Here is a 21,610-nt window from a genome sequence, read left to right as displayed (position 1 = left end):
GAGGGAACACCGGTTTCTATGGATCTGAAATGAATAGATAAGCACTTAATTCCTAGATAAATATTTTTATATAAGGTAATGACACAGTGATTTTCTACCTTTTTATGACTCCAGGTAAATATATTTAATAGAGCTTTGAAAATATATGCAAAAAAGAAAATATTTGAAAAACTGTTTAAGACAAAACATTTTGTTTTATAATTTGCTTTACTTTATATATATGTAAATAAAGGATGTGGTATTGGATATAATGTATAACAAACTTGAACATTCAGCATTGTATTAGTTTTCGCATGTAAAATAAATGTTCCTGACTGTAAAATGAAAATATTTCACAAATGCTGGTATCATGAGCTAATATAGCAAAATTTTAAAAAAGGAAAAATTCAAATATGCTCAAAATAGATATTCAGGGAAACATTAACAATCTCCACTTAGATCTAAGCATGGCCAATGGGTTGTACACACAGAAGACTAACCAGAATAACAAAAAAAATGCTTAAAAATTCTGAACTGCTTATGAAATCAAACTAACAAAAGTTAGATCAATAGTTGCATGCCGAATATGTGTTAAAACAAACCAAATCAAATCAAAATCGCAACAATTAATTTTAGGATTAAAACAAGACCCAGACTATCTTAGTACATGTTTAATAAACATTTCAAAATTACTTGGCCTAGAAAGAAGGAGGGAGGCCAGCTCTGTGACTTAGAAGGTTAAAGCCCTCCTATCCAGCTCCCTGCTAATTCACCTGGAAAGCAGTGAAGGAGAGTCCATGTGCTTGGGCCTCTGCACACACAAGGGAGATCCCAAAGAAGATCTGGCTCCTGACTCTTGGCTTTGGCCCTGCCTAGCCCTAGCTGTTGCAGCCATTTGAAGAGTGAACCAACAGATGGAAGATTCATTCTCTCTCTCTCTCTCTCTCTCTCTCTTCTTCTCTCTCTGTATTTCTGCCTTACAAATAAATAAAAAAGACAATTAACAATTCCAGCAATGGCACAGGTATTGAGATCATGAGAAAGAGATTTAAGACAGTTTTTATTGCTCTGCTCCAGTGAGCACAAATAGACTTACTTTTTTCTTTCTGTTCCTTTTTTGCATCCCTTCTTCCCTCCCTCCTTCATTCCTGCCTTTCACTTGCTTTTATAGATTTATTTATTTATTTGAGAGGCAGAGAGAGGGAGAGACAGAGAGAGAGGTCTTCCATCTGCCGGTTCACTCCCAAATGGCTGCAACAGCTGGAGCTGGACCGTTCTGAAGCCAGGAGCCAGGAGCTTCTTCCAGGTCTCCCACACAGGTGCAGGGGTCCAAGCACTTGGGCCATCTTCTACTCCCTTCCCAGGCCATAACAGAAAACTGGATTGGAAGTGGAACAGCTGGGACTGGAACCAGGGCCCTTATGGGATGCCAGCACTGTAGGCAGATGCTTTACCAACTACACCACAGTGCTGGTCCTGGTTCCTTCCTTTTTTAATTGACGCATAGTAACTACACATATTTGTGGGTTGAAGTACAATACTTCAATACACGTATACAATATGTGATGATCAGATCAGAGCAATTGGAATATCTACCTCCTGATATTTACCATTTCTTTGGGAACATTCAAAATTCTCCCTACTAGCTCTCTGAAATATTCAAATAAGCTTTTCATCCAGTTATTCTTCAAATGAACAGAAAGTCAGTTTCAGTAAAAAAAACAACGAATGCAAAGAATTCAATGGGAATTTTAAAATTGAGAACTATAATAAAGAAAAGAAAATCCCTGGATGAATGATAGGAGAATGATTCAGTGAAGCTGAATATAGAATTTTTACAAAAACTACCCAATCTGAACAACAGAGATAATAACTGGAAAAAAAAGACAGCCTCAACAACCTATTGAACAATATCAAAAACTATAACATTCGTGTCATTGAAATTCCAGGAGAGGTGACAAAGAAGGAAAAAGTAAACACATTTGAAGAAATAATAACATACAACTTCCCAATCTTGAAGAAGGACACAAATAGATTTAAAATGCTCATCAAACCCAAAATACAACAAATATTTTTTAAAAGTCCATGTCTACACACAACATAAACAAATTTCTGAAAACTAATAAGACAATTTCTGAAGGCATCCAGAGAAAATTACCACACTCATATAGGGAAGCAATCATTCAGATAGCTGTAAATTTCTCATCAGAAACTATAGATGCCCTAGGAAAGTAGAATAAACTTTATAAAATGGTCACATAAAAATAGAATAACTACTATTCTATATCCAGGGGAATGATGCTTTAAGAATAAAAATAAAATAAAAATACAACCATGGGGATGATATTTGGCTTGAATTAAAAACACTGGCTTAAACTTCTCACTGAGTCCAGTTGTTGGTTCCAGCTCTCAATTCCAGCTTCCTTCTGCTGAGGATCCTGTGAGGCAGTACATAATGGCATAAGTGGTTAGTTTTCTGTCACACACATGGGAGACCTGGATTGGGCTGCCAGCTTTTGGCTCTGTTCTCAGCCTATTCCTTCAGCTGATATGTTTATTTGGGAAGTGGATAGGAGAGCTCTCTCTCTCCCTCTCTCTTTCCCTCTCTTTCTCATTTTCTCTTTCAATAAATAAATTTTAAAATTTCAGGAAAGTACATTAAGACAAAAGAATATCCCAAATGTTTATTTTCAGGAAGTTTCCTATAAAAGTTATAATATGAGCTTTTTCATATTATCAGGAAATGATCATAAAGAAAATTTGGAACAACTTGAGAAAAAAGGAAGCACAGAAAACAAAATCTTTCTTAAGTAAATACATTAGAGTACTCTGCATCTTTTAAGTTTTTTTTGAAATGATGATTGAAAGAGGAAAACATTACATGAGGAGGTTTTTATAGGTGTGGATGCAATATATATATAACAGCTACAATATGAAAGGAAGAAGATAGAGATGCAGATAATGTTAAGTTTTTTACATTTCATTTTTTTTTTTTTTTGACAGGCACAGTTAGACAGTGAGAGAGAGAGAGAGACAGAGAGGTCTTCCTTTTCTGTTGGTTTACCCCCCAAAGAGATAAAATGTTAATTCTAAGTAAATCCTAAAATGTTAAGTATACATATTATAATCCTAAGCAACCACTAAAATATATCAATTGGTATAGTAAAAACTCAATAAATCCATGGAAAAAGAACACTAAGATATTAAAAATATTACAAATGTGCTGGGAAATGGAAAATTAATAAATCCCAAAAAGAGGAATATGAACAGTAAGCAAATAATAAGATGGTAGATCTAAAATACATAAATGAAAAAAAAAGATAATCATAAGAGATTACATAAGAAGACCCAGTTACACTTTATATTTAATGATGTCCTTTGAGTAAACTGATGTAGGTAAGTTAAACATAGACGACGGAAAATCATGCACACTATGTGTTTCAAATAGGTGGAAAAAGCAAACTGGTTTTCCTATTTTTACTCTTAATGAGTAATACTTCGCTTCTGGCCACCACCATGTATGGGGATTTGTCCCAACCAACAACGGCTTCTCTAGCAGACACGAGTTAAGTGCCTTGTAAAAGTGACACTGTCTGCCTGGAGATACTGTAAGAACTTACAGGCTAAGTGTTCAGTCCCAGAAGACTGCTTCCCTCAGAACCAGTCACAAGTAGTAGGTTGTTACCTATACTTCTGACTGACTACTTCTAAATCAGGCATCACATTACTCCTCCATGGATTTAATTTATTTAATAGGACATTTTGCAGAACTCAGGGAAGCAAGCACCTATGTTCACTGGATTATTATAAAGGCTATTTCAAAGGATACAGATAAAAGAGATGCATAGGGTAAGGTATGTAAAAAGAGCATAACAATTCATTGTCTTCACTATGCACACCAACCTACAGGACCCCCGCTAACCTCTATATTCAATAATCCTGAAGCTCTCTGAACCCTGTCTTTATGGGGTTTTATGGAGGCTTTATTACAGGGGCATAGCTGACTACATCATTAGCCATTAGCAATCTATTCAGCTTTCTGCATTTCTCACTCACCAGATACTGGGGGATGGAGCTGAAAGTTCCAATCCTCTAGTCACATGGCTGATACATCTGGCAATCAAACTTCATCCTGAGACTGTCCAGGAGCCCAACAGTCACCTTATTAGAATAAAATATACTCCTATCACTCAGATTACTCAGAGGCATTTAGGAATTTTTTGTCAAATTCTCCTTTCATTCAAGAATTGCAAATGATTTAGAAGCCCTGTGTTAGGAACTGAGATCAAAGACCAAATATATTTATTTCTTAGTATGTCACGATATTATGCCAAGGAAACTCTAATCAGGTGAATTGGATGATTTTCTTAATCTAAGATATAGTAGACATCAGGATGAAGGAAATTACCAGGGACAAAGAAGGATGCCACATAAAAATAAAAGGGTCATCAATGAAGGAAATTCAACAATCCAAAATGTATGTGTGTACCAAACAATAAAACTTCAAAATGCATGGAGGAAAAGTTGCCATAATAAAGTAGAACCAGAATAATTAACAATTGTATTTTGAGACTTCATTACCTCTTACCCATAAATTGTCAAAACTATTAAACCAAAGGATCTGTAAGGATACAGCAGAACTAAACAACACTTAAAATTAAGGGAACACTCAATCCAACAACAACATATTTCATATTCTTTTCAAGTGTTCCTGGTACACTCACCAAAATAACTATCAGCCGCTGTCATATATTTGCTGTCATAAAACAATTCTGACTAAAATTCAAATATCTTAAATTAAATAGTGCATTTTCTGATTATAATAAAACTAAACTAGACATCAATAATAAGAGTACCAATAAATTAGGCAAACATTTAGCCATACTAAAAAATGTATGTCATAAACCTCAAGAACTAAATAAAGGACAGCTGTGTAAACTGCACAAACATTAAAATGATTATAAGAAAATATTGATAACTTTTGCTTTCAAATAAGTATGATTATTTTGATGAAAACCATCAATTGTTTCCATATTATGTTACCAAATTAACCCAAGAAGAAATAGAAAATATCCAAAGTCCTATATTAACAAGTATACTTCTAAAAGTACATGGAACATAGAATTAAAAAGTAAATTTGTTTTTATGCAAAAAATTAAAATCTAAGCATAAAAGGGGGATTCAAAAATGTTAATCAAAATTTCATATCATGAAAAAACTGCATGGCTTTAAAATTTTTTTCATCAAAATAATCTTAAATTTCAATTTTTATTTTCCCACAAACTTTTAGAAGTACCTCCTATTAAGGAAATTTAATTTGTTTAAAACCCTCAAGAAAATATATTTTCAGAAGTAATAGTGAATTGTAACAAACATTTAACTAAAGAGGAATCAATAACAAGTTTACATATTAGTTTCCAAGGGAATTTAAGAGGTGGAATTACTTCTGAAATCATTTATGCAACTAGAATAACCACACCAAAACAACCCATTGACAACACTTGAAAACACTTTGAAAAAACACTATGTAGTCTAATTTCTCCTGTGAACATAGACACAAAAAAATCCCCAGTAATATACTCATAAATTAAACCAGTAGTGTACAAAGAGAATAATACAGCTGGCCAATTGGGATTTATCTTATAATGGAGCACTATTCGAATCCTTGGAAATCTATCAATGCAATTCACTATACTGACAAAGAAAAGAAGAAAAACCATAGTAGCATGTTAATTGAAGCCGCAAAAGCATCTTACAAAACTCAATCTACATAAGTAAGAACAGCCCTCAGAAATCTAGAAATTAAAGAAAACTTCAACATTTTAAAAGAATCAAAACACAAATCTACAGTTTTTAGTACTTAACAAAAAAGCACTGCTTTCTCCCAAAGATCAAAAATGATATCTTCTCTCTTAATAATTGTTAATGTTGCAAGGCTACCCACTTTTATCAATGTTGTGCACCAGACTATATTTTCAAGTCAGCTCCCTAAATCAAGAAATGCAAATATGGGGTCTGCGCTGTGGCTTTGTGGGTAAAGTCATCCCCTGCACTGACAGTATCCCATATGGGCGCTGGTTGGAGTCCTGGTTGCTCCATTTCAGACCCAGCTCCCTGCTAATGTACCTGAGAATGCAACAAAAGATGGCCCAAGCCTTTCTGCCCCCTGCACGCACATGGGAAACCCTGAAGAAGATCCTGGCTCCTGGCTTCCATCTGGTCCAACCCTGGCCATGGAACCATTTGAGGAATGAACCAGTAGATGGAAGACCCCTTTCTGTCTCTGTCTCTCCCTCTCTCTGTAACTCTGCTTTTCAAATAAATAAAATAAAGCTTAAAAAAGGAAAAGAAAAAAATCTTTAGGACAAAGCTTTCAAATAAATAAACTCTTCATTATTTATACTATTGTCTACATAGAAAATTTTATGGGATCTACAGAAAAGCTAATTGGAAACCTAGTTTAGGAAATAATACCTTTTACTGTATCATAAAGGAAATAAAATGCTTAGATACAAATCTAATACAACAGGGGCTCATTTGATTGCTGAGAACTGTAAACTCTGATTAAAAATATCAAAGTAGCACTAACTAAATGTGGATACATATCATGTTAATGGATTACAAAACTGAATTTAGTTTAGAAGTTAATTCTCTCCAACTTAATAGATAGATCTAGTGCAAATGCACAGATAATATAAAACACTTGTACTTTTTTAAGATACAAGCATTCTTTTTTTAAAAGATTAATTTATTTATTTGAAAGTCAGTTACACAGAGAGAGGAGAGGCAGAGAGAGAGAGAGAGGTCTTCCATCCACTGGTTCACTTCCCAATTGGCTGCAATGGCCGGAGCTGTGCCGATTTGAAGCCAAGAGCCAGGAGCTTCTTCCAGGTCTCCCATGGGGGTGCAGGAGCCCAAAGACTTGGGCCATCTTCCACTGCTTTCCCAGGCCATATCAGAAAGCTGGTTCAAAGCGGGTCAGTCTTGACTCGAACCAGTGCCCATATAGGATTCTGGCACTGCAGGCGGCAGCTTAACCTGCTATGCTACAGCTCTGGCCCCACAAACTTACTCTAAAATGCAAACAATATTGAACAGGCAGAACAATTTTGAAAAAAAATTAACCATAATGATAGGCTCACAATACATGATTTTAACAATCACTATGGTTGAGGGGGAAAAGGTCCAGGTTCTTATCTCTGATGCAGGGAATAATTCAAGGAGGAAATATGGATAAAAATTACCAGAGGAATAAATTTTATTAATGAAGAGAAAATACACTTTTAAGATGGAGTGAAAGTGCACTCAAAAGTGAATATAGAAATCCCTGAGTTTCCTTTACTTGGTTTGGATGCATAAGTATTGATGATTTGGGTGGAGCTTTCCAGGAAAGAATGAGGATTTACAGGAATTTGAGTATTGCATATTTTCTGGCCTGTTTTAGAAAGTCTTAGAAGTGTCCTTGCATCAAGTGCATGATGGAAGTAGGAGTATCAGCCATGATAATTTTAATATAATGATATTATAATAGACTATATATATAATGATGCATCCTCGTGGGGATGCATCAGCAGCCATGTTGTGTGGTTCTGGTTGGTGGTTTTGCTACAATAAAATTTTTTGTTTTTAGCCATGGTAGGAACTTGAGAAGCAATCCAGGAGTAGGGTGTGGTACTAATTTTACTCTGTATCTCTCTCCGATCCCTGATTGTTTCCTTACCATTATCACTATGAAACAACCTTAAGCAAAACAGTGTGATATTTTGGAGGTATAGTCACATAAATCAATAGAACAGAATTAGGTTTGGGAGTACAGCCCAATAATACACAAAATTGCTTATGACTAAAATGAAAGGCAACTCAATGAAGAAAGAATCCTCTTAAAAATAATGTTGGGGGGAAACGTTCATATGAAAATAAACATACAAATGAACCTGACTTAATTTAACCTCACATTTTTCATGGATTATGAATACAAACACTAAGTATAAAATTTCAAAACTTCTAGAAGAAAACATAGAAGAAAGTCTTTGTTTTGTTGGGTTAAGCAATGAGTTCTTATATGTGATACCAAAAAGAGCTCATAAAAGAAAAAATTATAAATCATACTTTATATAAATTAAAAAATCATTTTATTTGATTGACATTGTTAGCAAAATGAGAAGACAAGTTCCTGATAAGGAGAAAATATTTGTAAACAAATATCTGAAATACAGAATGTATTCAGAATATATAAAATATTATGCACATATACACCCAAACTTTGTGTAGCAATATGCTGAGTATATATAATAATATATATACTACATATTAGTGTATTATATATTATAATATATATATTCTAATATATAATATATATTCTAAATAATATATTATATAATATATACAACAATATATTATGTATTTATTATATATTAATATATATTAAATATTATATATAATAATCTAATATAATAATATAATATACAACTATATAATAATATATTATATAATATCTTAATAATTTATTATATTATATAATATTATATTCTTGTATTATAGTATTAATATATATTATATTATAATATATTATAGTATATATTCTATATTAATATATAATGTAAATTAATATAGAATAATTATCATATGCTACTATATATTTTTATTATTAACAATAAACTTCTGCAATGATCAAATCCCAATATTAAGAAAATAACTTTGGGTGAACACTGTGGTGAAGTAGGTTAAGGCACCTCCTCACATGCTGGCGTTCCATATCAGAGAACCGGTTTAAGTCCTGACTACTCCAGTTTCAATCCAGTCTCCTGACAATGTACCTGGGAAGGCACCCAATGATGGACTACGTGGTTGGACCTGTGCCATCCATGTGGGAGATCCAAATGAAGTTCCTGGTTCCTGGCTTTGGCCTGGTTTCCACCTGGCTGTTGCAGTCATATAAGGAGTGAACTGACAGAAGATCTCTTTCTCTCTCCCTCTCTCTCTCTCTCTTTCTCCCCTCTTTCCTCCTTTCTTCTTTGTCGCTCTGCCTTTCAAATAATACATAAATGCATCTTTAAAGAAAATAACTCATTCAAAGTCAGCAAAATACTTCAACAAATGCTTAGAATGAGGATATTCAGAAGATAAATAAGAACTCAAAAAAAGATGCTCAGTACTATTCATCATTAGAGAAATGCAAATTGAAACCCTAGTGAGATACCAGTACAAATCTATTAAAGTAGGTATAAACAAATGAACAAACAACTGAGTTGAATAAGAAGTGCTGGCTAGTATGGTAAACAATTTGAACTTTTACATATACCTGGTAGGAACTCAAACGCTACAACCACCCTAGAAAACCAGCAGCTTTTCATAATTTAAACCTACACTTATGATATAGCCACTGTAATTTCAATCTTATGTCCTTACTCTGCGTAAAAATGTATACAAAGACCTCTACATGAATATCTTCATTAGATCTATATTAATTGCTTTCAACTGGAGATAATCCATATGTTCTTCAACAGATGCATGGGTAAACAAACTGGTATAACTATACCGCAAAACACTAATAATACTACTAACAGTTATAGAAAATAAACAATTCATACATGCAAAGGCATCAATGCATCTCAAAAAAATGTTGCTGAGAGAGAGAAGTCAGACTTCAGACGTTGTATATTGTACTAATCCTTGTATGTGATCCCTTGAAAAAGACAAAACAAGGCTACACTGAAATGTTGCCACAATTTAGGGAAATTTTTGAGGTTATCAAAAATGTTCTGTGTCACGATTGTGATGGTGGCTACCTGAAGGTATCTATGTGTTAAAACTCAGAACTGTACCTGATAAAGACATCCAGATTTCTTTGCATTTGTTTTCAAAAAATAAAATTTTCAAAATATCTAAGTCCATAGGGGTAGGAAAAAGTAACTACATTTGCTCCCAAGATTTCACTTACATTCTAGGCATAGCTAAATTAGTTTAAATATTGTTTTGTTCAAGTCTCTTGAGGTACAAAGCAATGATTCCATTAAGATAGAGTTCAAGTGCTGTGTCAGTGCCCATGGCTTATGATTTTAAGGGCATCAAGTTTCTATGTTACACATCTCAGGTGCCAATCTCAAGAATTACTACAACATGGAACCCATAGGAATGACCCTGACTATGAAAGCCTTGCCATTATAAAACCATGTCCTCTGGTCCCCACCCCCCACCCTCCAATTACTTGTGATACTCAAATCTCACTGGTGAAAATTTTTATTTAAGACTTCAATCTTTATTTGAAATGCCCATTTTGGGAGCAGTCAACTCATTCTAAGTTGTTATGGTGATAAGCATGTCAAATAATATCTGTCCATTTATTATTATTATTATTTTAGTTTTCTTATTTTACTGTGGGAGAGAATGAAGACATTATGCACACAGAAGGAATCATGTAGACTATTTTGACTATAAAAGTGTTTTACAGAAATTGAGTACTTGAGTTCTAGACCCACTATCTCCGCATTTAAATCTTGTCTTGCTCGCTTAAGAACTGTGGAATTCAGGGCAACTTTGCTCTTTGTTTTCTTATTTGTACAATGGAAATAGTAATAGTACCTTACAGGAATAATAAGGGTTAAATTAACAGGCCATGTGTATGCTATCAGATATCAACAACTAGAAACTATTTTAGTGGAAAGGAAGAAGCGTGGAAACACTGGAGGAATTCACTATTTTTACTGTGTTATTTTGCCTAAGGCTAGAGCATTAAGTCTAAACCAATCTAATTGCAAGGAGATCTCTATATTCCAATGGTCTCAGGTAACAACAATTAGGTCTGATCCTTGTTATATTTAATTGAGCAGGAGACTATTTTAAATGGTAGCAAAATATTACTCAAAAAAGAAAAATAAATCACTTTTCTTCCTTTTAATTCTTCAAGTTGAAAAAATCTTACATAGACTAACCCTGAAAAAAGATCCCCATAGCATGGTACACATTAGCGCAATTAACTGATTACTGCTGTATTGAAAATGTAGCCTTTGGCACGGTAATAACCACATCCTCCTAGCAAGACAAAGTCTTGTTTATCATTATTGGTTTGGACTCTTCTGAGAGTCTTTGACGCATATGACAAGGCTCATATCCAAGCCAATTTGAATTCATTTCTTCTATAAGCTTCCACGAAACACTGGCATATGCTCTCTGAATTCTGAATTCCTTTCATTTTTCTTTTTTCCTCACTTCTCCTCCCATTGACATTAACTAGAATTAAGTATCCACAAAGAGCAGAAAACAGTTCCTTTGTTTTTTATAGTGATTGACAATTTACCTGCTGAAGTATTATTGGGTAGAATCATAGAGTCATCATTTTAAAGCTGGACATGATGAGGTAATCACAATTTTATTTATGGATCAGAAATAACATTTCTTATGTTTATTTTCTAGTAAAGACCCATGCATTTCCTTGTCTCTTGATTATCCTACCTTATATGGGGGCTTCAGAATTTTATAGAAAACATGAATTAAAAGATGTATATTTTCGTGTAAAAATTTTGAAATGCCTGTATAGTTTTTCATAAAACACATTTTTCCATGAATTTTTCTGATAGAACATGTTTTATTTTTTTAGCAACTAAACTACAGACTTAATTCATAGTTCCTCAGTTTTTCCACTAATATTTTTAAAATCGTTTTTATTAAAAATCAATAGACAAAGAAAAAGTATACATCTTTTTTGGTTCCAAGTGATGCTTCATTACACATATACTTTGTTTAATATCCAATCTGGATAAATACATTTAACTTGTCCAGCATTTAACATTTCTTTATGGTGAAAACATTCCAATTCCTATTTTCTAGTTTTTTTAGAGAAATACATAGCAAATTAATATTATCTATCTTTATTCTGCAATAGGAACCTAGAACTTTTTATTCCTGTCTAGCAATAACTTAATATCTATAAATCAATTTTTCCAAATCTCTTTCTTCACCCCCACTCCCTCCATAGCCTCTGGTAACCAAAATTGTTTAACTTCTATGAGGTCATCTATCTTTATAGACTCCACATAAGAGAGAGATCATGTGATATTTGACTTTTGGTTCCTGATTTATTTCACTTAAACAAATGACCTCCAATTCCATCCATGTTGTTGCAAATGACAAGATTTCATCCTTTTTTAGATGAATGAGTGATATTCAATTATACATATGTAGTTCTTTTCTTTATCCCTTCATCAGTTTATGGATACTTAGGTTGTCTGTGATATTTTTGAAGATCTCTCATGAACTTTCTCCCCCGCCTTCCTTGAGTACAAGCCATCAGTAACAACATCACTTTCTAGTCATTCCATCATTTCTTTGTGCAAATATGTATGTGATTTGATCACCTCTCAACCTTTGACGAAAGTTCAAGCTTCTCTTTTACCCATTTAGATTTAGAGTGGCTTATCCAACTTCAGTCTAAACATCAACTCACTGAAATGGGCCACCTTTTTAATCTAGTTCTCTCTCTACTCTTCGATGAGCTCACAAGGTCTTTAAGGCAGGAATCATAATGGTTTAAAATGATTCTGCTACTGGAAGAACATTTGTTTTTGTGGTTGACTCCATGCTCCACACTACTCTAAGAGTGTAAGTTTAAACAACTCATATACTCTTTCAGAGTTTTTCTTTATTCATTTATAAAATGATAAGAAACTACAGATTGATAATAATAGATGTACATAGCCATGTTTGTTTCTTTCTCATACTGTTCTACTCTCTCAATTAGGAATTGTAGAAAACGGCCCAAATCTACCCATGATATTGGCAAACATATTTTTAGCATCACATGTTTGAATACTTTCAGACCAGACCTGCCTCTCCAGGTTTTCCTGACCTGTCCACCCTTCCACTGTATATTGATGTGACCATCAAACAGTCATGGTACCTGTGACGCACAGGAGGCACTTGTATTTGCTAGAGTCTTAGATCAACTGTTTCTCAAGTAAATACATAGTTCATAATATATAAACAAATAATTAGTGAATAAGAATCACTTTCTCCAATGATACATGCTTCTCTTGGTGCCTAGGGCCACATTCATTCACCATTTAAGCAATAGCTATTCCAAGACAGTCACTGATTTCATTTGTTACTTTATTGTAAGAGTCAGAAGAGTATATTAAAGCTGGGGCTGTCATTGTCATTTTTTGAGAACATCCCTCTTCCAAGCTCAGGTTATAGTTTGCTGTTTCACTGCATAGAAAAGCATCTTTTAGGAGAAAATGTGGCCCTTGCTCCTCATGAACTTCTCTTTTCCTGAAACACCAAAACACTTTTCCATATGTAAAGTCCTCCTACATGCACAACTCCATGCTGGAACTAGGCCAGGTATAAAGTCACATTATTTTATTCTTGACACCTGTGTTCAGTTAGAGGAGAGAATGGGTCAAAGACCAATGGAATCTAGTGTGTGTTGACAAAGCTGCCAGGAATAGTTTCCCTTAGCTCTGATATTCCTGTAATATGACCCAATGGTTAGTAAATCGACTGCTAGCTCATAAGTCACCTTTTGTGATTTGGAAGGAGGTGCTCCTTCTTGGTGCATGCTAAGACCTGGCTAGAATTTTGTCCACACTCATCCCCTTTCGCTAGAAGTCATGTTACAGTTAACAATTTGCAGAAATTTACCTGGAGGTCCTAGTGGGACAAGGTATTTTTCTGATTTTCATAACCTTCATTATGTCCCTTTTTATTTTCCCTTTCCCTATGTTATGCACTCAGAGATACTTGCCTTGTGATTCACAGAATAAAGCAGAAAGAATTGTTGATAAAAGAAAAATAAATTCCTGCTCCAGCATGCTCCACATTCCATGACAGAAATGACATTTGTAAGCCTTCCAAACACCTCATACCCATGTTGGTAAAGTCACAACAGAGTCTTGCAATGCATAAAATCTTTAAACCACAGGAAATTGTGGACCATTCAGGCAGGAACAGGAATAGTCCAGTAGTGAGTTTTGTATCTTACCATCTGAAGCCAAAGCCTCTCCCAAGCAAAATCTCTTCTTTCAGCCTTAATACCTACAGAAATCTGACACAGCCCTGGGGAGTGAGGATCAAGGTGGTGTCCCCCAAAAGATTGGGGTTAAAGTTTCTACCAGCCTAGCAAGATAGTATCTAAACAATGATGAAATATGAATTACTTGAAAATAAAATGGTATGTAGGCATATTCCTATATTTGGATGACAATGGTTGCTGTCTAGAGAAACTAGATTAGAAGATATTTGCCGCTGTTATATAAGTGTGAGACAATTGTGTCCACCATACTTCCTGCTCACATCATAGCAAGTCTCAGTCTCAAACTGTTTGCACCTTGTTCTAGAAAAGATGAACTCTAAATGAAAAGATGACATGACAATTGGCTGCCTTTTCTCCTTCTTCATAGTGATATGGCTTTGGTTCTTCATATATTTCTTAAATTATTTATTCAAGAGACAGAGAGATAGAAAGAGACACATAGTAAGAAAGAGAGAGAGAGAAAGAAAGGATCCCCACCCACTGATTCACACCCCAAATGTCTGCAATGTTTGGTACTGTTGACTAAGTCAAAGCCAGAGACCAGGAATTCAATCCAGGTCTGCATGTTGGTAGCCAAGACTCAGCTACTGGAGCAGTCACATAGTGCTTCACAGGGTGTGCATTAGTAGGAAGCTGGAATTAGAAACAAAGTTGAGAGTCAAACCCAGGTGCTTGGATATGGGATGTGGGCTTCCTAATTGGCAGACAAAGCATGAAGCCAAACATCTGCCCCTAATTCCATTTTTTTTTAAAATTGTGTACTTATTTGAAAGTCACAGACACAGAGAGAGTGAGTGAGCCAGAAAGAGATATCCCATCTGCTGGTTCAGTCTCCAAACGTCTACAGTTGAGTTTGGGTCAAAGCTAAATCTGGCAGCCAGGAACTCAAACCAAATCTCTCACCTACTGACAGTAATCCAATTAGTCCAGCTGGTACTGCTGCCTCCCAGGGTCTGCACTGACAGAAGGCTAGATTCAGGAACCAGACCTGGAAATTGAAACCAGGTAATAGATGAGGGTTACCAGCATCTTAATTACCAGGGCAAATACTCACTCCCAGTACCACTGCTTTAAAAAATAATATCTTTAATTACCCTTATTTTATTGGAAAACAGAGAGACTTCAGACAGACCGACAGAAACACACATACAACACAAAGAGACAGGGAGAGATCTTCACTCCCCAAATGCCCATAGCAGCCGGCTAGTCCAGGCTAAAGCTAAGAGCCTAGAATTCAATGTAATTTCTCTCATGGGTAATAGAAACCCACATGGTTGATCCATCATCTGCTGCCTCCCATGGTGTGCATTAGCAAGAACCTGGATTGCAGGCCAAATATCCAGGACTTAAATTCTGCGCTCGGCTATGGAATGGGAGTATGGGACATGGGCTTCCCAAGCACTGACTTACTGCTGCTCCACATGCTCACCCTCTGGTATCACTTCTTAAAATCAAAGCAAAGAATCCCGCATATGGGCAATCCTCAGCCAGTCTGTGAGAGATATATTTAGGACAGATGATACTTCAGATGCTCCTGACATGTCACTAACTTTTTCTGTCCTCAGGCAATTGCTGCCAGCAACAGCTCCCCCTCTTCTGCTCAGAGGAGAGATCTGACTCTAACTCCAAAGACACATGCCATTTCAGTCACCCTCAGTCCTGTCTTCCACCAGCATCCCCTAGTCAAGGAGCATTTCCCAGACAGCAAAGGTCTAAAATGTCTTGACACAACTGCCTGCCACAATGTTGACATTGCAGGACTGGGATTTCTAGGAGAACAAACCCAAATATTTGTACATAGCCAGGCTTCTTTTGCAAGGAGAGAAGATTGTCACTTTTCAATATGATAGCCTTCTCATTGACCTAGTCATGAAGGCCCATGGGCCTAGGGGCCAGAGAACATTCATTAAATGGCATATTCTTTGCACCCACCTGGAGGAGGATTGTGGGTAAGAATTATAAATGGTAGGCTAGATAACTATCTGAAAAATACATGAAGACAAAATGAAAATCCTTACCTCTGTCTTTCCTATCTCCCTTCTATTCCTCCAGCTTGAAAAAAAAATACAAAAATTATTACATGTAGAATTTCACTATCAGTCTGCTGGTCTGAGGAACTATATCCATTCACAGCATGAAAACATATTGTCTGGGCCAACATAATTTAATTCCATCCAGATTTGACTGAGGGCCCTGTCTGATGAGGTTTTGGCCTCTGTCAAAAGAGGAAGTGACAGCTGGGGGAACTGACCAGGTACTCAGCAGAAGCACCACATTTCCATAAGAATGGATGTAGCTTACTGCCTTACAGGACCTCAAAGATCCCCAGAATAAATATGCAAAAAAAATTGTGTAAACAGATAGAGAAAAGAATAATCCATGACTGGCAGCCTCGGTGTGGTGTGGGGAGCCACAATTGTGTATGCAGGCGGTGTGTGTGACACAGGGCAGTTTGCATGCTGAGCCCCATGTAGCCCTTTACTGCCAAGCAGGGAAGGCCAAGTGCTGAGGACAGCAACACATTTCACTAAGTCTGTGAAACCTATCATTGTTCATAGTGTCACACCGTGGAAAATTGGAGAAGCAGAACCAATGCAGACTTTCCTATCAAAATGTCTACTACCCTCAAAAAGCAAAGGCACAGCTTATCATGTCCAGTTTCAAAGAACTAGAAAAACTCACGGAAAAATGCAGAGTCCTTAAAAGATGCCCAGCAATTCTTAATATTTGCAAGCAAAACTGAATACTTTCCGATGAATTTAGTCCTTTCCATTCTCTTTCTCTGTATTTCTGTTTCTCTTCTTTCTCTCTCTCAGTTCTTTTTAATGTTGTATCTTATCATTGGATGAAAAGAGGGGATTTTATGTTCTCAGAAACATTTTGTGTGGTATTTTTATTCTGAGAAAAAGGGGCTGGATGGTAGAGAAACAAATCTTTGGTTGTCACAGAAGTGCCTGTATTTGAACAAGTCACTCTGGAGTCATAATGCCAACTCGAATATGTATCTTTTCCTTCTTGATGAAGTCCATTGCTATTTCCAGTACAGTATGTGACAAAACATGCTTTTGCTTTATGGGCTAAGTTGCGAATACTACTAAGTTCAGTGCTGGCAGAAATGCGTGAAAAAGATAAAGACTTTTTGAGATCAACTCCTTAGCTTACTTACCTCCACTGTTAACAGATTTTGTTTGTGAAATTGGTAACATCTGGCCAATGCCACCAGAAGCAAGCCAGAAGCCAGCCTCTCTGGAAGACTGAGAGTCAAATGTGCATGCTACCATGTAGAAAATATTTTAGTAAAATGCTACATGTTCTTGGAAGTCCACTGAAATATTCTTAATTGTGCAACCTCTGACTTGTCAGAAATAAATTTGAAAGAAAAGATTTTAAAGTGTAAACAAGAGAAAGAAGGGGATAGAAATATTACTGGATGTGGTATCTTCCTTTAAAGAGAAAGAAGGGGCTGGCGCTATGGCATAGTGGGTAAAGCTGTCACCTGCAGTGCTGGCATCCCATATGGGTACCAGTTCCAGTCTTGGCTGCTCCACTTCTGATTCAGCTCTCAGCTATGGCCTGGGAAAGCAGTAGAGGGTGGCCCAAGTCCTTAGGCCCCTGCACCCACTTGGGAGACCTGGAAGAAGCTCCTGGATCCTGGCTTCAGATCGGTACAACTCCAACCATTGCCTCTGCCTCTCTGTAACTCTGCCTTTCAAATAAATAAATAAATCTTAAAAAAAAAGAAAAGAAAAGAAAAAGAAGGCGAGGATATCACCCAGAGGAGTATAGCCTACTCTTTCAAAAAAGAGAAAGACAATGAATGTCCTTGTACATAGATCATAACTAGTTTCCCTATTGCTATTTATTTATTCCTTGGTTTCTTTTTTCTTTTTTCTTTTTTTTTTTTTTTTTTTTTTTTTTGGACAGGCAGAGTTAGACAGTGAGAGAGAGAGACAGAGAGAAAGGTCTTCCTTTTCCGTTGGTTCACCCTCCAAATGGCCGCTACGGCCAGCGTGCTGTGCCAATCCGAAGCCAGGAGCCAGGAGCCAGGCCCCCTCATGGTCTCCCATGCAGGTGCAAGCAGAGAGCTGGACTGGAAGAGGAGCAACCGGGACAGAACCGGCGCCCCAACCGGGACTATAATCTGGAGTGCCAGCACCGCAGGCAGAGGATCAGCCTAGTGAGCCGGCAGCGCCAGCCTATTCCTTGGTTTCTTGACATCTTGGATGAAAACAATTATTCGATCTGTTTCTTTAGTTCTGGACTGTAAACATCATATAATTGAATCTTATTCTATTCTCCATCATCCAGGGTTTTCTTAAAATTACATTTTCCTATTTAAAAAAACTCGTTTTACCTAATATTGTAATATTTATACTTATAATTTAAAAAAGTTGATAAAAGTAGGCATTTGACATAGTGGTTGAGTATCCCCCATCCAAGTGCTTGGGTTTAAGTCCCCACTCCACTCACGAGTCCAGCTTCCTGCCACTGTACATCCTGTTTAGCAGCAGGTGATTGCTCAAGCAGTGGGGTCACTGCCAACCAGGTGAGAAACCAGGTTGAGTTTCTGGCTCGATGATTAAATACGACCCCATCCCTGGCTGTTGCAGGCATTTAAGGAAGGCATCATCAAATGGGAGATCTCTCTCTCTCTCTCTCTGTGTGTGTGTGTGTGTGTGTGTGTGTCTTCAAGTTAATTTTTATACAAATGATAATAGCTTTTGTAGTGAATAACTGAGAATCTAGACTTGATAAATATTTAGGGGAACTGTCCAAAGGACCCCAATTTCTGGTTAGTGAATGCACCATCTCTGACAACACCAGTTCTGTTCAGTGTGAATGGTGTCCTCTCTAGTTATGCATGTAATAAAACTGCTTAAAAATGAGTCAGATAATTTCTGTAAACTTTATGAATTGTGTGAGTGGATCAGGACAATGAAGATGGAGCCCCACTCCATTACCTGCTATCTCCTCAGCTTCAGGGCCAAAACTATGAATAGCTCAGAATTCAGAGAACAACTATTCCACTAGATTGTTCTCCCGGTTCTCTGGATCTCCTAAGTAGAAACTTTTAGGGAGAAATAAACCTCACTAAACAGAAGTGACTTTGGGCATCGCTCTGGCCTAGCTTCCTCTAGCCCTGTTTTGTTTATTGGGGATTGTGCACGCTCAGCCCTTGTCTCTTTTAGGGTATGGACACATGAACATTTTGCATGTGTAGGTCCTTGCATGGCTGCCAAGTTGTGATTCAAAGAATGAGGTTGCTACTCATCGAAGCTTTGCGTTACTTAAAGCAAAGTTCTTAACTACAGTCCTCATCTGTCTGAACAGCCTTGTTTGAATGTTGCATTCTCAGTGTTGCAAGATTTCTTAGATTAAAAGCAGCGCTGAGAGCAATAGAAGGGCTATTCCTGAGCACTGGCTAACTAAGCACTCCTAGTCAAGTTCAATAAGCATTTTCTGAATTAGTCACCTTGCTGTAACAGGAGTACAGGCTTTTTCAAGTCTTAAAATTTTCAAGTCTTAAAATTTAAGGCACAAGGATGAAAAGTACTTGTTAGACTTTAATTTCACAGCATTCCAGATATCAAAGTCAATGATGGGACAGTTGTCTTTGCTTTCTGTAACAAAGCACAGAAGCAAGTTCATGTATATTTTTTGTTGCATTAAGTATGAAAATTTAAAAAATAAATTGGAATGATTTTATCAGGGAGGATAAGGGGGTAAGAGTTAGTTTATGCTTTCTCTATTTTCACACATTTCCGTAATCTACACCTACTTTTAAAATACAAAAAATATGAAAAAGAAAATGAGGAGTAAGCAAGATCTCTTAGATATCACTACATTTTGAAAAGGTAACTATTTTTAAAAAGGATTTATGTATTTATTTGGCAGGGTGATAGACAGAGAAAGGAACATATTTCATCTTCTGATTTATTCCTTGCGTGGGTGTCAGGGGCCCGAATGCTTTATCCATAATTCACTGGTTTCCCAATTTGCAGGGAGCTAGATTGGAAGTGGAGCAGGCAGGACTCCAACAAGACTCCAATACGGGATATGAATTTCTCAAGCAGTGGCTGAGCCTACTGCACCACAACACAGATGCCCCAAAAAGGGCAGTGAAAATAAGTCATTGAAAATAATTGTACTCACAGTGACGCTTCTCATGACCCATATACTTGCTTCATAAAATCTCATGTGGAAGATCTGGGCCAAAGAGATTAGCTGCTTCCAAGAAATCTCTGTAGAAATGATGATGATTGTTTTACTGACCTTTTACTAATCATAAATTTTTCAAGGAATTGAACTTTTCCATCATCAGTACAAACCAAAGAATCAAAGAATTCCTGCATATGCTTTTGTTTAAGATGTTCAGATGTTTGGTAACCTAAATTCTCTAGGTCACTGAGAATCACATTTTTCAATTTAAATATTTGATGTTGAAACTGTTACTCTGAAGTACAAGTTTACTTTCATACTTCAATGCAGAGAGATAATTTTCCACTGATTCTTTTTCTTTCTTTTCTTTTTTTCTTTGTCTGAATTCAGTAGTCACCACATGTCACTTTGCCTCCCCCTCTTCCTTCTTGTTTTTATTTCTTTTCTTTATTGCTTGAAGTACAAAAACAGGGGGCTGTTGTTTGTTCTACAAGTTAAGACATAGGTTAATATGCTTGTGTCTTGTGTATGAGTGTCTGGGTTCAAGTCCTGGCTCTGGCTCCTCATTTCAGCTTTCTGCTAATGGAGAACCTGGGAGGCATGGGATTGTCAGGGAGTTGGGTCCCTCCTGTCCACATGGGAGTTCTGCATTGGATTTCCAACACCTAGTGACTCTAGGTACTATGCTTCTGGGGACTAAAACAATGGATGGGAACTCTCTCGGTCTATCATTTTCTCTATCTCTCTGTCACTATTCCTTTCAAATTAAAAACAAAAGCATCTCAAAAATAAGCATAAATCTCATCAGTTGAAGATTTTAATTAAATATTTCAAAATACTGGAGTTTTATACACACACAAATACTTCTATGGACAAGAGTTTTACATTTTATTTTTTTTTTTTTTACAGATTTGTTTTATTTATTTGACAGAGTTACAGAGAGAGAGAGAAAGAGTGAGGGAGAGAAAGAGAGGTCTTCCATCTGCTGGTTCACTCCCCAAATGGCTACAATGGTCAAAGTTGAGTTGATCCAAAGTCAGGATCCAGAAGCTTCTTCCATGTCTCCCATGTGGTGCAGGAGCCCAAGAAGTTGGGCCATCTTCTATTGCTTTCCCAGGACATAGCAGAGAACTGGATCAGAAGTGGAGCATTCGGGACTAAAACCAGAGCCCATGTGGGATGCCCATGCTGCAGGCCTGGGCTTTAACCTGCTGCGCCACAGCGCCGGCCCCCAGAGTTTTACCTTTTACCTTTTGTTACATATGAATTTCAGTATATGATTATTCAATCTATAAACCACATTTGCATTCCTGGCCTGTCTGCTACCCATAGTCAGGATGGCACAATTTGGAATGACAGTCAGAGAAGGATTCCCTATTTCAGGCCCATACCCCTCTCCCTGAAGCATGGCTGGAGCAGCCTGTAATTGTGGGTTGAATAGAA

The sequence above is a fragment of the Oryctolagus cuniculus genome, chromosome 10 (genome assembly GCF_051225735.1).
Source record: "Oryctolagus cuniculus isolate XC-2025 breed Fujian yellow rabbit chromosome 10, ASM5122573v1, whole genome shotgun sequence".
In the NCBI taxonomy this organism is placed as follows: domain Eukaryota; kingdom Metazoa; phylum Chordata; class Mammalia; order Lagomorpha; family Leporidae; genus Oryctolagus; species Oryctolagus cuniculus.
Note: the sequence above shows the minus strand (reverse complement) of the source record.